The sequence below is a fragment of the Dendronephthya gigantea genome, unplaced genomic scaffold (genome assembly GCF_004324835.1).
Source record: "Dendronephthya gigantea isolate DGI-Jeju-01 unplaced genomic scaffold, DenGig_1.0 000497F, whole genome shotgun sequence".
Classification (NCBI taxonomy): domain Eukaryota; kingdom Metazoa; phylum Cnidaria; class Anthozoa; order Malacalcyonacea; family Nephtheidae; genus Dendronephthya; species Dendronephthya gigantea.
In genome coordinates this window covers 11387-29227 of record NW_021163507.1, presented here as the reverse complement: position 1 = coordinate 29227, position 17841 = coordinate 11387, and the positions used below count along the sequence as shown (strand labels likewise).

The window sequence follows — 17841 nt, the reverse complement described above, 5'->3', positions numbered from 1 at the left end:
AAGTTTACGTGTTGAGGGCCTCTTTCAGCGCATATGCTGGGGGAGGCATTTGCCCTTCCAGTGCAGCTTAATGCCACCCTGACCCCCCTCCATCAGCTCCGAGTAGCCCATTTTCTCTATTTCACGAGAAAATCTTTCAAGTAAAGAAGGTTTGAAACAAATTCCGATCCATTCCAGTATTCAAACGGATTACGTTTAGAATTACGTTTTAGCTGCCATCTTAAATATAAAACTAGAAATACATTGCATGCAAAGTCCCCTCGCCTGACGCAATAAACTTTAAACAATAAACAATATTTAAAGCTATAAACAATATTTCCATCACTGAAATTCTATGATACTCGTTTCTGCTGAATGATCGAAGTCGTAAAGTAAAATCCTATATCTTGGTAGAATTATAAAGTCGACTCTCGAGCTATCAAATTCGACTATAATATAATCATAATTGTGCAACGAATAGTTTTAAATACTACAATTCTTAGCGAAATTTCAATTACTTTTTAAACAAATTCACCTTTAATAAAAATAAATACTTTTCAAATCCAAATCATTTCAACGATATATTGACGAATAAATTCAAAGAGGGGTCATACATTTGTTGATAAATCCACATATTAAACTTACAAAACAATAGTATACTTTAAAATACCGAAATCTACCCATTTACCTGTTCAAAAACACTTTAAAAATGCTTCAAAATCGTAGATATTTCACCATCCATTAGAATGAAAATTTTTCTATCCAAAGGTATCTTTTACATTATATTTTAATCAATTTTACGAGTCAATTTTTCGTATATTTTTAATTAAGACCATCCAAATGAAAAATATTATTTAAAAAAAGGTTTATAATTCAAAATATCAGTTATGCTGACGTGACCCAAATTTTAATTTAGCCAATCGCACGTTTGTAAACGTTTGCTAGTTACCAGTTTTAACTCGTCTTATACTCACGCATGCGCATAACTTACAAAAACGCCCAACGTCCATGACATAATGACAACTTTCATTTCGCATTTGCATTCCCGGGCGTAATTAAAATCTCCGGGTGAAATTAGTACCCTTGCCCGGTGCTTCGCACCGGCTCGGGGATAATTCTTGGCACGATCAGTATGAAAGTGTGGTATGTTAAATTTACGTTCATTTTCAAGGTCATGATGTAACGGTGGGAGCAAATTATGAAGTTTTATGCTCCGGATCTTTGACTATATTATTCTTATACGTAATATCATGACATGAGGGAAATTAGTGATTAAATGCCCCGAAGGCAAGGGAGGTTTGTGTAATTCCTGAGAGCGCAGCCCGAGGCCAAAATTCGCGGGACTCTGTGGCAAATTTTTGGCTTCATTTGCGGGTGACTCGCGAGATGACTGCAGATGCAGAGCGAATTTGAAAGAAATTTGGTTTTTTGTTTGTTTCATGGTTTTAAATGTCTTTTTTGTGGAATCATATATAATGGAATTAATCTTAAATTTAACCAGGTGAACTGTTTCACAATTACGTCTGCAGTTGCGATCGGATTGGAAACAAATTCTCTTAAACGGAACAAGTTCACAGCGATATGCAATTTTGACAACAACATTTGTACGAAACGGATATCCTAAAAGCTAAAATTTCATCGCAAAATACACTTGATAGACATTGTTTAAAATTATAAGTTTATGTTTATTTAATTCCAAGTGACTAGATGACAAAAAAGTTCTATTAATATAGATAAAGCAAATATTCCTGCATTGTCACGCTAGGCTCTACGCTTTTTCCTATAGTGAAGAACTGTCTTCTCCGCATTTCTAAAATTAGGACCATAAAATGCATTCTACTAACATCAAGAATGTCTCAGCCGACTGGAAGTACTAAGCCGGCAGTTATTTATCTGTAAAAAAATTTTTTTGGAGTTTTTATCAGATTTACGAAATCACAACAAAATACATTTGTTTCGGCCGCGCTTGTTTTTGCGTGTAAAGACTGAGGGTGACTTAGTTTCAACTTTTGGTCGGAAGGTAACGACCGTAGCGTTCCAGTTATTTTCATTTCACTGGCCAATGGTTATAATAAATCAATCTTAAAACGCCTTTTTCAATGACGGCTGTTCCGACAAACAACTTCCTTAATCTTATACTCCAAGTTGCTTCGAAAAAAGTTCAAAAAACCACCTTTTAACTTTTAATAGCTATTTCAAATATTGTGAAACCAACCATTCTCAACGAAATGTGAGCTATTTTGAAATTCTACTTTTCCCGTGACAGACGTCCACAGCTTTAAAAACCGTTTTCGCTGTTTAATTACTGGGATAAAAGTCGAAAAGTCACCACCGTCAATCTGATTTTCCACCACCGTAAAAAAACTAGATAAGTACCTTTACTTCAATATGATAATGAAGGAATATCACTGAAGAAGCAGAATATGAAATGCTTGTATTTATATACATTCCTTCGTTTACAAAGTCAAAAAAAAACAGGTGAAAAATCGATAACTTAGTCCGGAGTTGAGCATTGGTTTAAGTGAAGAAAGGACATTTTGAGGCACAAAAAGGCAGAAAGGTACACAAGCTAAGCGTGTTTCAATAAAAGAAAATTATTTGGCGCGATATGCCAATATCCCATGATTCACTGGTGGCAAAAGGTTACGTAATTTACGCATTCCATTCCCAGTCTTTTCGCGAGTTTTGCAAGATTTTTTGTTTAAAGAACTAAAATTAGTTACGTAAAACAATGGGATATAAAACGTTTAAGGATTTTAAGGATTATAATTATTTGATGGTTATGCAGTATACGGGTCTATATGCGGTTTTCGGCTTCGGTCGTAATTTAATTACTACGGGGTTCTGGTTTTTGTTTTTTTGTGCGGTTTTTCGGATTCCAATAGCCCCCAACACCTCTCTCTTCACAGTCTGTTAACATGAATATACGTCACTGCAAATAGGCAACTAGCGCACCACGAAGCGTAGCAAATTATCTCTCACTAGTTTCTGGTTTCGCTTAAGCAGTTTTGAGAGATTTCGCTCCTGATCTTTCACGACTTGTTCATTTCGATAGAAATCCAGCAAGTAATTAAATAAAATGTGTGTTTCGAAATTTTGATGACATGAACTATGCAACCGCCTGATGTTCTTTCGGTTGTTTTGCGATTCTTGCGTACTGGTTACCACGCAGTTTGCCTGATCACAAAGGTTGATGTCATGATACGCGCATAAAGGTGATTTGTGAGGATTCGTGGTCGAATGGAATTTATCTCCCAAGATATAGCGGTCAGTTGAACCAGTAGCAGGGTCGACATATGCACTATCTTCGGCCTCGATGTATACAGTACCGTCCATTTTGTATTCAGGCGGCACGATTGCTGGAATGTTGTGGTTCTGTAACATAAAGTACGCCCAGGTAACTATTAGGCCTAATATATTTCGAAAAATAACCGGCTATATATCGCGAACTGCTGTCCAGCAGTAGTGAAGTGCGTCTCCAAAATTAAAGAGGCGGGATTATATTTATAATCTGCATAATGAATTGTTAAAAATCGAATCAAATTTATTCCTATTATCAGATCATCTTGCTCTTGCGTTCATATTTTATATTTGACTATTCTCGCTTATATCTTTACTAAATGTAGCTATAATGTTGCCAGGTTGTTGCTTATAAACATGCATGCATTCATGGCTTTCTTTAGATGGTATTTTCTAAGATTTTGAATTTTCTTTTTAATTCTTTATAGCCGAGGCCTAAAGGTAATTATATTTAGTGGAAATTTCACTGACTATAATTTCCGGGCATACGAACGAAAGCTCCGCAATACCAAATTTTCGTGGTTTTTGCACAAACAAGTTATATAATATTGATTGCATCAAGCAAACATTCAAAGAACTAAATGTACTTAGCCGTTTTCCAAAGTCATGTTTGACAGTCGAGCGAATCCCTTGTTTAGGGGGACAATAAATGTGACGAAGTTGATATTTCATTTTCCAGTCATGTAAAAAGTTAATATTTTAATTATATATATGCCTTTATATTCTCATATATTCCAAAACAGCATTTTTGGTCCTGCAAATGCAAATGCCACCTATACATAATGTACATGAGATAATTATACGATGTTTGTCTTATTTCTAGATACCTGAATCGGATCCCTTTCAGTTGTTGGTGTTTCAAAACAACCACCTATGTTTCCTCATAAGTCTGTGCAGATATCTGGAAATCTACATTCTATATGCCGCGTGCTAACCCACATGGTGTGTCGTTGATAAAGAGTATCGGGTGGTATTTCATTGACAAATACAAGTCTACAGCATCTCGTACTGACTCAGTCAAGCAAAGAAACATTGATGCGACAGTACACTGCAACAGAGCATAAAATTTATTTTGGTATATTGTATAAAACGATAAAAATTTATTTTAGTATATTGTATAAAACGATAAAAATTTATTTTATTTGTACACACATGCATGCATCGTTTGTATAGTACACGTGAATGTTTTTTCGCTATTTCACGCTTTTACTTTTTTACGCAAGGCTACTTGCACTGGACAGCTACAGAATCTGATAAATTTCCCTTTAAATTTCAAAAATATTTTTGGCCAGTGGCCAGTAATCTCGTGTTCCACTATAGCTTGGAGATATCGAAACGTATAATCTCGGTATTCGCAAATACGCCACACTAAATTTATATATACGTTTATGTTAATAAAATTGATATTAATGTTGCATTTACCTTTGATTTTCTCTGAGTGGAAATGGAACATTGTTCGCATATATCTTTTATCGCTTCAAAAGACATTTCTTTAAGATTCTCTATATCCAGTTGTTTTTCCTTTATGAGTTGGTGTAATTTGCTGGATCACCTTAACAAAATTATTAGTAAAAAAATTATAAATGCGCCACAACACAATTACAATATGTCAAGTTAATCCTAGTAGCTAGTCGAAGATAATATACATCTTGTCACATCGGAAGAAAAGGTAATTTATATACCTCTGGCTCTATACTTAAAACCCCGCCTTCCTACAGAACCATGAGTTGGACTGGTCAATCTGATCTACATATAATATATTATTACATAATTATAATGAAACGAACCGTCATACTCCAAAGATTTTAAAATGGCACTCTGTTTCTCGTGTTCGGAGTTCATAGCGCTCTCATTTCGCATGGCATCAGGCATTATTGGCGGCAATTCTTCAATCTTGATCTTGAATGCATTTCCATTTCTGGTGTAAACCGCCTTTTCCTCTAACGAAATCATGCTGCCATGTTGCTCGTTTTCTTTGGTATATGTTATCTATAAATTTGAGAAGTTTATATGTCTATTTGAATGCACTTATTTGAATGCGGTTTTATAGAATATAATATCTTTATGGAATATGGCAATTTTTAAAATGTTATACGGACAAAACATTCGCTATAACTGCAATTGTAACGTTATTGTTACACCATTACAGTGTTTTCTATAATCATAATCAAATTTCTTAAAACTCATAAAATTACCAGTTCATAAACTATATAGGGAGTCATAACCTTAAACTTTTTCTGCTTACCAATTTCTGTGGGGATTGATTGATGCATGGCTCTGCACTTGTTATTTCTTTGCAAAACTTCACTTTAATTTCGATCTCTTTTAATGGATTCATTTCTGCATGCAGGTGTGATTTTCCTCTTTGACCTGGATGAAACATTGGCTCGGACAAAAAAGACGAACAGAGTTTGCATATCTCTTCTACTGGAACAAACTGATGTGGCCATCCTCAATCCAGACCCATAACACTACCCGCATCCTTCTCGGTGGAAATTAATATGTTGGACTTCATGTCGGTACCATATGGAAGTGACCGTGTAAATGCCATCTAAAAACGCCAAGGATTATAAATATCGATGTTTACATCCATATTTACAATTTTTTTATACAACTCTCTTCATGGTCATATTCGTAAAAACAGAGAGGGGCTAAAAAGGCTCCAAGAGCTGTTTTGGCTTTTAAAATGTCTCTAGTGTGGTGCCAATAATGCTTCTAAGAGCTAATTTATCCTGATGCCAGAACGTGAATGACCAGAACGTGAATGAACCGTAGAAGCCAAAATGGCTCCAACGGGCTTTTTTGGCTCTTTTAAAAACTGGGGCTGTTACTGGGGCCAATAATGCTTCTCATTTATTAATAGGCCTAAAATGGCTATTTTCCTCTGTTGTACAATAGTCATAATTGCTCTATAAAAAGAGGGGAAAGGCCTGATCAGCTCTCCAAAATATAGGGCCCAAACAGAACTTTGAATCGGGCCAAAAATGATCCTGATTTAATAATGTCAATATAGCCCGTTTAAAAGGGGTCTTGGGAGTTAAAATGGTGCCTTTTAATTAATTTACTGTGTAGTTAATTTAACATGGGACAATTATGAAAATGGGCGTGGTTGTCGTGAGCAATGGTCATGGTTCGCGCGTAATCTAAACATTATCTCTCTCCGAAATCATAACTTTTCAGTTATTTCTTCAGTCTGGAAATGTAGGTTTATCGTGACTATTTAAAAGTCCAGCTCGAATAAATCAAGTAAAATAATCAAGAATGTTATTAATTAACCCCGCTCTTCAATAATCGCCGCATCGTAAGTGCTAAAATTTAATAAACGTCGCAGTCTTTTTGGAACAACAACTAATATAATAATTATTGATGATTTTTCAACTGCACGAAGCATTCACAAAAAAGTTATAATTTGAGGCTAGAAGAACACCCAAAAATATCCACATTATTCACACTAGCTGCCGTAGGAAACGAAATATCATACCTTCAAAGTAGATTCCCTTTGAATACTGCTAGCTTCCGTCGTGACGCGTTCCGGCAGTTCCGTGATCGTTTCCTCTAAGGTTATATCTGCTGGTTCATTGGTCACCGCCTTCGATATAGGTGAGGTCAAAGCTAGAGCACACAGCATTGTGTGGATATGAATACATAATGCTTGCACTCATTCCTGCTTCGCCTCAGACATTATTCTACGGCAATTTTTACCACAACAGGTTATAGAGGGATGGTCAGCATTTCGCTTGACGTGGCAGAATCCCAACGGATTGCTCGCGCCGCTGTTGCATATACTGCAAATACCGTATCACTTAGTTCTACTTCTGGTGTGCAATCATATCTAAGCGATAAATCCTCAAGGTTTCGACGAATTGTGTCCCGCAAAGCATTGGAACATGGATACGATACTAGCTGTTCAGCGCTTATCATGTGTTGCGTTTTTGGTTGAGAAAGCTGATAAACAGCTTTGTCTATGTGCTCGCATCTAAACTGAGTACAGTCACTATTTAACACAACGGCCCTTCTCTGCTTGCAAGACTCCTGTAGGCATATCCATAATCCCTCTTTGCTACGAGAAACAAAACACCGATCGTTGCAATTTGTGGTCGATATTGATGCTACGTTTTCACACACAAAGGCAGCTGGTAAAATATTTAACTTTGCTTTTTTCTCCTTTGGCACGTACGAACCTTCTACTGCATAATTGCAATTTGGGCCTAATGCCGGCTTATAACGGTTGAAATAGTTAGTTTTACACTTCGGACAACTACCACATCCACGTTTTCCACTCATTTTTATAGTTAATTCAATTAACGTTGAGCTCAATGCTCTATAGAAGCCCGACAAATATTTGCAAAAATTATTTGGGTTACATGTTCCATTGAACAGATAATAACGAAAAAAGAATGCCTATGTATTCATGTTTCTTTTTTGGGCTACAGTACTCTATTGAACTGATAATATCCAAAAATAAAAATGCCCACGTAATCATTTTTTTGGGGGGTTACATGCAGTGCTCCATTAGCAAATTTGTTAATCGGCCAAGGCTGAACGTAGTTGGTAAGGAAGTATTTGGTGATTATAATCTCGAAAATAAACAGAGACAAAATGGAAACGGAACTTGAGATGGTACGTGCTTACTTTCAACCCAGTTTGCTTTACAAGTTTATAGCAGAGAGATGTAAGGTGAATTAGGTGATAAATGTTTCGAATCCTTATCATGCCTTGTAGCAACCAGACGTTTTCTAAACAAGAGAAGGGCGGACGTATATGTACGATGGCAAGAATTGGGTTGAGTTTGGGGTGTGTTCGTGTGCGTCGTCAGTTCTTGGCAAAATAGAAAAAGGTGAGTTTATTTAGTTTCTTTCTTAAATGCTATAAGCAATCCTTTTCAGTAAAAACCTATTTCTGAACAAGTATCCTAGCTGCCTGTGCCTGTTTTTAGCGATAATGGAAAAAAGTTTTCTTTACCCAAACGTTACAACTTTGACTCTAATTAAAACATGTTTTATGAGCACGTGTACACGTGAAATGAAAACGACGGTATTTGCTTTTCGAGTGTGTTAGCTTCTTAATTGCCGATTCTGTTTACTTTGAGAGAGGGCTTCTTAATCGGTATTCATAGCAAATCGCGACTACATGCAGTGAAGACAAATGCGCTTGGCTAATGCGCAGATAAATGATCGTAAATATGTTTTGTTTTAAAATTCGAAACTTTTTGGCAGAGGCACTTCGTACTTTTAAATTTTTCTTTAGGCAATGTTACTCTACAATCTACATTGTGGACTGCTTTATTTTTAACATATACTGATAGTAATATCGACGTGTTAAATGATCTAAAAACGTTAATAAAAGACGCCTTTTCTGGCGCACACTAAAAAAGGTGTGTTAAATTTGCACACCTTTTTTGTCCAAATTTTAACACACCTAAAAATAGGTTTTCAAACACACCTAAAGGTGTGTTTAACACATCATAATGTGTGCAAATAGCATCTCCAAAGGTGTGTTAACACATAGCAAGGTGTGTCAAAAAACACACCAAAAGATGTGTTTTCTGCTTGTCCAAATTTTAACACATTCTAAGGTGTGTTTTCAAAGAAGGTGTGTTTTCGTACACACCATGGTGTGTTTCATTACACAGCTAAAGCTGTGCTGGAGAACACACAAATTGTTTAGGGAAAAAGTTGCACACCTTTCCTAAAAATAACATATAAACCGGGCTAGAAAACACAGAAACACAATATTAATTTATGATTATATATTAATTTAATACTTAAAGGCAGCCGCCGATAATCTATAAAAGCGGTACGTATATTCAAATTTCGTTTCGAGGTGATATGGGTGAATGTATATTCAAAGTTCTATACATACATTTTTACTATCAACAAAAATGGGTGTGTTGGAACGATTACGAAGAGCAACCTGAAGAACTGCTCTTTTCTACACATTAGAACATAGAAAATAGATTAAATCTATTGATATACAAAAAATACTTTGAAGTGTTTTGTGTTACGGGATATTAATTAGCCATTATAGAGGTTTTGATCCATTTAAAAAAGGCGATGTTTTCTCACGTTGAAGATTATATAATGTTTGTAACATTATATCTTCAACCTGTCATAGTGCATAAAATTATAGGTATTTATAAAGAGGCTTGATACAGGATGATAAAGGGTTTACGTTTTTGAAACACGATGTAGCTATATGGTATGGTTATATATCGTTACCTCAGTAAAATTTATCTTTTCACAAGAAAATAACCTTTCCCGAGCCGCCAGAACATTTCTACTTTCAGCCTGAAATTTCAAATTTATAGTGAAATTACAGTAATATATAAAAAGGGAAATGGAGTGAGGAAAAGCTGGGGGGTATATCCTCTTAAAAAATCTGCTGAAAACGTAGGATGACATATAAACCTGTTTGTTTAGAGTTTTACAGGTTTCTATGCACACATGGTAATGGGTGCAATAAACTAGCTTTAAAAAGATGACAACTGCATGGTGCAGTATCTGAAATAGCTTTGACCACCTGCTCACAAAAAATACCTACAAAGAATACTCTAACACAAATCTTTGAACAAAATTGCTTCCTAATATTGTTTACGGAGTATATAAATTGGCATTGGCTTAATAGACCTTCCTCATGACGTCATGCAGATGCAGAAGCCTGATGTTACGCTGATTTTGATTTTGGCCCCACAAAACTAATAAAGAACTCACTTTTATATGAAATTTGAATATACAGACCAGGCAATAACTAAACAAATCCTAACATGAATATTCAAAAATCTTACCAGCTCAAACAAAAGTTTCATTGTTTCCTCTGTAATTATATTTTTTGAGTAATCCAAGAGTATTTCCCCATCAGAGGTATAGCCACTGACAAACTAAAAAAGAAATTTTATAAACACTGCAAAATTATCTTGTGATGAAATGCAATATAATGAAACCAAAAATGTCTTTTCAGCTTGAATTTGAATATTGAGAGGGGTTTACTACAAAATCTAAACTGATTTAAGGGATTATGTAAGCAGGCTCTTAACTATATAAATGTCTAACCTATGGTGTAACATACATCAGAGTGATCAGCAGGGCCGGCCTGCAGTCATTTCATGGGAGGGGGGATATTCATTTCTTTTGAAATTGATTGTTTTTACACTCTGCTAACAATATTTGGGAAAAATATTCTTTTCAAACCTACAACCAATAGCGTTGTTATTAAGGTGTTTTGAATTTAAAATTGAGCTGTGTAATTTATTCTGCACAACCCTATATCTGCCACTGCTTTTTTTGTTTCTCGGCATGTTTGTGAATCGAGTTAACAAGTTAGGCTGGGCACTGGTTATTCAAATCAGCTTCAAACTGGTGGCAAATTATCATCCCAGTTCACATAGAGTTCACTACAGGTGACACATGACTAATGTTTTGTCTGCAGTGAACTCTATGTGAACTGGGATGATAATTAGACATGAGTAAACAGCTTTTGGAATAACCATTATACCCGAATAACCATATTCTATGTTTTGCAATTCTATTTTTGCAATTAACCCATTTAATCAATTATGAATCCAGTTTGATATTTTGCAAAACTCACAGGTGGCAAGATGGGTTTGGGGGTCACAGTCAAACGTTTGATTGGGTTGTTAGCTTTGTGGAACTAATCAAACATGTGATATGTTTGTCATCATTATGAGTAAGACCTATTGTAATTAAATAGCATATACACACCATAAAAAACTATAAGGAATTTTGCTAATGGATTAATTAGGTTTACAGAATATTATTGATAGTCAGATAAAAGATCTATGGGTATATGTGGATCATTAAGACAAACACACTATATATTTTCAAATTTATGGCACAGTTTATAAAGATGGACGTCCACAATTAATTTATTTGGTTTGTTCTGCCATATTGTGATAATTTTCAAATGGTTACTTAATTGTTGTCCATGCACTGACTGTCTGACTCCATTCTCTGTGTATTGCCCTGATGATACTGGACCCAACAATTATTAAAGAGGTCCTCGATTTAGGAATACTAAGATTTAATCAAAGTTATGCCAAAAAACGGGCGATTTTAAAGCGATTGAAAAAAACACTATCCGGTAGATAGAGCTATCCATTGCGCTATCCGGCTTTCATACAACCGGCCCCAGTCTGTTTCGTTCATACAAACCTAAATTTGTCAAAACGTTTCGAATCATCTCCGAACAGCTTTCTCATGTGAATCTTTGAGCAATAGTGTTTTTGCCCAGCTTTAAAAGTTGGATCATCTCTCGATCTCCTTCCACTATGGTCCATGTTTGACAAATGTTTGACATGTTACAGTGCCTTTTTTACGTAACTATATATCTGGGGGGCAATTGATTATGTTATTATGTGATTATTATTAAAATACTTGAATGGCAGTTCAAAAACGAACTGAAAAACACAAGTTTACAAGTATCAGAAATAAGACTATTTACATATTTACAGTGATAAAATACTCAGAAATACAATTACTAACATGTTAATACCATAACTACAAAAAGATATGCTAACATTAGGTTCTAAAATATTAAAATATTAAAATGAGTTCCATTTACGTATGCAATACGGCAAAAAGCTATCATTATAGCGTTTCGTTCGACATTTAAAAAGAGAGATCGATCGAGGATGTCTGAGATCGTACTCATGGGTTAAAAGTTTGGGTAATAGACTAGAAATTTTACCCGAAGGGTCATTATAATTATTTTTATAAAAGGTTCTGCATAACCGTTCCCTTCTCGCTTCTAAGGTAGGTAAATTCAGGTCTTTAAGGCTTTCGGTGTAGGACAAATGGGGAAAAATAATTTTGAACGCACGTTGCTGAATATGTTCCAATTCAACGGTGAGGAAATTAGGTAGTGAGGTATGCCAAACTGGACATGCATATTCCAGGACAGGTCTGATGAAACTACAATATACCGCCTTAAGATCACTAGGTTGGACACCATTTCTTCTTAATAGCCTTAAGGCATACAGGCGTTTGCTTGCTTTAGAGGATATGTGCCTGATGTGTGTGGTCCACTTGAGATCGGAGGTTAAATTTACTCCCAGGAGTTTGATAGAGTTCACAGCCTCCAGAGGTAGGTTATTGACAAGCAAGGGTTGTGCCGGGGGTTGATTGATCAAGAAGGACACGGTGAAATCTTTAGTTTTTTTTACGTTTAATTTCATGTTGTTCACATTCGACCACTGAGACACCTTATCGAGTTCTTGCTGTAATTTTGGAAAATCCGGTTCACATACTCTAACAACTTCAGAAATAGCACAATCATCAACGTACTTGTACAGTGGTAGTTCACTGGATAGATCATTGACCATTATAAGAAAGAACAAAGGCCCCAATTTTGTGCCTTGCGGAACTCCAGCATTGATTTCTTTCCAATCAGATTTACAAGATTTTAATTTAACGCGCTGTTGTCTGCCTTGAAGGAAACTTGAACACCAGTTTAATAACACGGGTGGAACGTTGAGGAGTTGTAATTTGCGCATTAGAATGTTATGGTCAATTCGATCAAACGCTTTGGAAAAATCAATAAAGCAGGATCGAATAATGGTATTAGGTGTTTCCAGGGCCGAAAGCCAATGGTGGATTAGGTGCACGAGGGCGTGAGTCGTTGAGGACTTTTTCACACAGCCAAACTGGAGGGGATCAATGAATGGCATAACAATGGGTGCAAGCCAATTGAACACGAAAGACTCAAGGATCTTGCTCAGTACTGCCGTGAGGGATATAGGTCTAAGGTCCGTATCAATAGATTTCGGTGTAGGGATCTTGCTTAAAGGGAGAACATCCGCGCATTTCCACAGATCAGGTACACGACCTTCTCTAATGGAAGAGTTAAACATGGAGCATACAGGGTAGCTAATATTTGCGGCACATGTTTTCAGGATCCAATTGGGGATCTCATCAGGTCCTACAGACTTACGATCGTTAACACCTGCCAATGCAAGTTCAACAGCATCACGCGTAATGACGTATCTATCAGGAACATTGGAAACGGGTACTGGAGTGAAATTTAAATGCGGTATATCAGCAGTAGCACTGCAGAAGGATTCATTAATGACGGTGGCAAGTTCAAAGTCTCTCAAGACGGTGCCGTTTATGGCTAGACTATTAAACGGAGGGGGGTTGGACATTCCTGACAACTGCTTGATACCGTCCCACCACTTTTTAGGATTGCTCTGGTTCATGTGATTGATTTTGTCGTTATAGAATCTTCGACGTGCACTTTTACAGAGTTTTATCACTTTATTGCGATAAACATTAAATTTGGGAAGGTCATTATTCAACCAAGCTTGTTGACGTTTCTTAATGGATTCTTTAATAGCGGGAGTAATCCATGGTTTATCGTTGGGATGGAGTTTAACAGTACGCATGGGAATACATGAATTCAAAGCACCATGAACCACAGACTGGAACAAATCCAGTTGATCGTCACATGAATTTAGCCTCATGAGCGGTGTCCAATTGACCGAGTCCAGGCAGGATATCAAGTTTCGTTTGTTGGAAACACGATAATCACGCTTTTGGAGTCGTGTGGTGGGTAGGCTTGGAGCATGTGGTGAAGTGGGTTGAAGTAATATGCTAGAATGATCAGATTGGCCAATAGGTGGCAGGATGGTAGCATCGTAGTAAGCCGATAAAGTTGAAAATGCTTGATCAAGGATATTACTTCCCCTGGTAGGCTTGGTGACCAGAGTTTTCAATCTAAAGGAATTGCACAGATTTCCTGGCTTAAATTGGTTAAAATCTCCGAGAACCAGGACAGCGGAATTAGGATAGTTGGCCAGTGAGGAATCTAAACATTTGAAGATATGCGTTCGAAGCGCGTGGTCATCGCTTTGGGGGGGGTGATAAACTGTTCCCAGGATAATGGAGTTTATTCCTCGGGGTAATCGATCCATTTTGATTAAAAACCATTGACTCTCAATTTCAGGATCGCCTAAGTCAGTTAATTCGGTAAAATTAAGGTTTGAGTTAAAATAGGAACAAAGACCACCACCGCGCTGGTTATTCATTCTATCACGTCGGCAAGATACATAACCAGGAATACGTATAGACTCATTAGTTATTTGTGGATTTAACCATGTTTCAGTAATTACGGCAACGTCACACAGTTCGATAGAAATTGATGCAGAAACTTCGTCTAACTTGTTGACCATCGACCTAACATTACTAAACCAAATCTTGGGAAAGCGTGGGATCGTAACATGAGTCTTCAATGGGATTAATAATCTAAAATTGGGAACCCAGATGCGCTCCCGCCGTTTGTTTTTTCTGTAAGTAATCCTAGTAGGTATTCTCATCTCTGCTGGCTGATATTGTTCCGTGTTACTCGATGAACATAGTGGAGGTATTCCTTCCACGACTTCATTTGTTCTATGGGGTCTATTTGAAGACTCGAGTTGAACTTTATCAGGGGCTTTATAAGCGTTGGCGGCTGCCAGAAATGGACCCTTGTTGGATTCCGAGGCGGCCTTGGACGGTAGTTTCTCCTTGGACGGTGGTTTCTCCTGGACGCTTTTAATAAAAATCACGATTTCTGACTAGGTGTCGATGGGTTATAGGGGGGTGATTTGCGTCTTGAATTCCAGGTATAGAGCTGCAGTGCCTGGGTCTTGCAGGGAAAGGCTTCTTGCACAATTCGCTTTCGCAGTCTTGCTTTTGATGGAATGCTTTGTGTTGTTTAGCACGGTAATGATGAACCTGTTGCGTTAGAGAGTCATTTGCATTTTGTTGATTTCCATTTAGATTATCTAGATTTGGACTAAGACACCGGTGGCTTTTATTTGCATTTGGGAGATGACCGGCAGTTGGATCTTTTAGTTGGATCTTTCTGACTAGATGTCGATCAGTTATAGAGGGGTGATTTGAGTCTTGAATTCTAGGTATAGAGCCACAACGCCTAGGTCTTGCAGGGAAAGGCATCTTGCGCAATTCGCTTTCACAATCGTGTTTTTGGAGGAATGCTTTGTGTTGTTTGGCGCGGTAATGATAAACCTGTTGTCTTAGTGAATCATTTGCATCTGGTTGATTTGCATTTAGTTGATCAAGATTTGGACTAAGACAATGGTGGCTTTTATTTCCATTAGGGAGATGACCTGCAGTTGGATCATTTTGTTCGACATCAGTAACAATGATGACTGAATCATTAGCAGCTGTTAAGCCTCTCGTTATACGGTTATGGTTTTGATATTCAAGCACCGATTCGTGACCCAGACCATTGGGTAGTTTACTTTTGCCATTAACTGAGGCTAATCCGACAGGACTTAAATCTGTATTGTTCTCTATGTTCGCTGTTCCCTTTAGATATGATTTAATTAACAAAATCTCATCTTTGAGACGGTTTACCTCATGCTCTAAAGCACTGTTCTTTGCCTTTTCTCCCTCAAGATCAATATGTAGGCAAGCTACTTCTTTAGACAGTTTAGATACTATGATTGATGGGGGATCACCACGGGAATCGTTTAGGGCCTGCATTGAGTCGACCTTGCTATTCAGAATTTCAATCTCCAACATTATATTTTCTAAATACTCACAGTTGTTATCATGATGGTCAATACTTTTAAAAGCATTTTCCGGCATATCTTTAGGTGGCGTCAATAGGTCGATCAAACAGGCTTTTGCTGTTTCTCCAACTGTTCCTTTGAAAGTTAAGGTATTTAACTTTCCGGGATACCATGTCATAGATAGATCTGTGCTATGGGCATCAAAACACTTTGAAACGCCTCCTGACCGCCGCCACTTGCCTTGTTGACCGAAGGCATTCGCCACAAAATCTTGCAAGGATTCGTAGCTATCCTGCCATTTAATTCGCTTACCATCGTAAGAAATGCTATCCGATGTTATATACTTATTTATATTGAGGAAATCAAAGGCGTCAATGAGATTTTTATTTGTAGACTCGGAGCTATGAACACTGTGTCCATCCGCCATGACGTTATGACACTTGAATTATTGCCCCCCCAGAGAATGCATTTGCCCCCCCAGTAACTACATTTCTGCCCCCGTTTACGACACCGTATTGCTCATGATTGCTCTGAGAATTGCTGTTGATTTACTTGCATGATAAAGAGATTATGGCCTTCCATACGGCTTTCTCCACAGCCATTTTGCATGTAATGCATAATATGTTCTTCGACAAATATTTCACAGTAGCGATAGATTTCATAGAATTAATTGAATAGAATGCTAGCTTTCTAAACCTCGTCACAAAGAAAACATTAAATGATACAATGATTATGCCTGAACGGTGTCCCTACTGCTTTATATGACCCAAGGCCAGCCGTTGTATCCTTTTTCATGCAGCAAAAAAGACCGACGCAGTGCAAGGCCATGTCTTGAAACATATAAACAAAGAGATTTTGTGGCCAAATTTTTTTCCTAAATGCTGTACAACTATAACTGCAAAGAGTTAAAATTATTGTTTGCATTTAAACATAGGTTTCCTTCTGTCTCACGCGTTCGCCAAACCTCGTCGGCTCATTTTTCGTTTCGCCTTTTTCCTGCATTGCCCCCCAGTGAAATTTCTTAAAAGGCACTGACATGTTATATAACCGAAGTTATTATTAAGAGGAGATATTTTTCTATGTCGCGTATATGCTCAAAGCTCAGTTATATCTTCATGCAACACTACAATTTTCAGTATTAAAAATGTTTAGCAAACCTAAAGCATCCACAAAGTATGTTTACTGTATATCTCAAATTTGTGAAATGAAAAGATTCTCGGGATACATCATACGCCGAGAAGAAATGACACTTGAATCGAAGCTTCTTTTGTATTCATTTCAGTTATAACTGGATAGTTAAAAGACTTTATTGTCTTTTATCCATGGTTATAATGGCCTGGACATTATAACATTGTTGATGGCCGCCGCATTATAATTATTTTGTAATAACTCCTTGTTTCGTGTTTTCCATTCACCAAATACAGTTCAAACTTAGTTCACAGCATATCTAAGAATAATGGTAAATAAATTGATTTTGAGTGGTACGCCGAAAGATTTTAGGTTTTGAGCGTTTTCCCGCCAAAATACGCGACATAATAAAAATCTCCTTTTAATCAATTCATAGTCACTGATTGAAGGTAATCAAGCATGATCCACTCAAAATGTTTATGACAAAAAATTACCAAATGACCGAAAATACCCCAAACTGGGTAGCTGTCAGCTTTACTGTCGTACGACTAGGAATCGAGAATCACCAGTACACAAAACTCTTCTGTAGAAACAGTAGACCTTTATATTTAAATTTATTTGATTGGTTGATCAATTAAGTCACGGGACAGATTAGGTTGCACTATCGCACGTGGGGGCACTATTGAGAAGTCAGCCAAGCGGACAACATCAGAATTATGTAGGCTTGGGACTTGTGTTATTAAATAAATAGTTTCTAAAAAGCAAAGAGGCTAACGCTTTTTATATGGAGCCCGATATGGGACGCGTCCAAAGATCATAACGAACACGCGGGAGAAAAGAGAAAAAGATACCAATAGTGTGTTAAAGTCGGCAACAGTGTGTCCTTCGTGAGCGGTGAGAGCATA

At 37.0% G+C, this 17841-nt stretch overlaps 2 long non-coding RNA genes across 3 annotated transcripts; both read right to left on the bottom strand.

Annotated features, from left to right (window-relative positions):
* Window positions 1–2604: 2604 nt before the first annotated feature.
* Window positions 2605–7127, bottom strand: LOC114543615. Of its 2 annotated transcripts, XR_003690127.1 has the most exons (6): window positions 6761–7127; window positions 5525–5830; window positions 5067–5268; window positions 4702–4831; window positions 4107–4327; window positions 2605–3354 (listed from the first exon to the last, which is right to left on the bottom strand). It is a non-coding gene; the product is annotated as an uncharacterized LOC114543615 (long non-coding RNA). The 2 variants fall into 2 exon arrangements; XR_003690126.1 differs by lacking the exon at window positions 6761–7127 and having other exon boundaries at window positions 5525–6338.
* A 2265-nt stretch (window positions 7128–9392) lies between these two features.
* Window positions 9393–11556, bottom strand: LOC114543613. The gene is made up of 3 exons (XR_003690125.1): window positions 11448–11556; window positions 10064–10156; window positions 9393–9566 (listed from the first exon to the last, which is right to left on the bottom strand). It is a non-coding gene; the product is annotated as an uncharacterized LOC114543613 (long non-coding RNA).
* Window positions 11557–17841: the final 6285 nt, after the last annotated feature.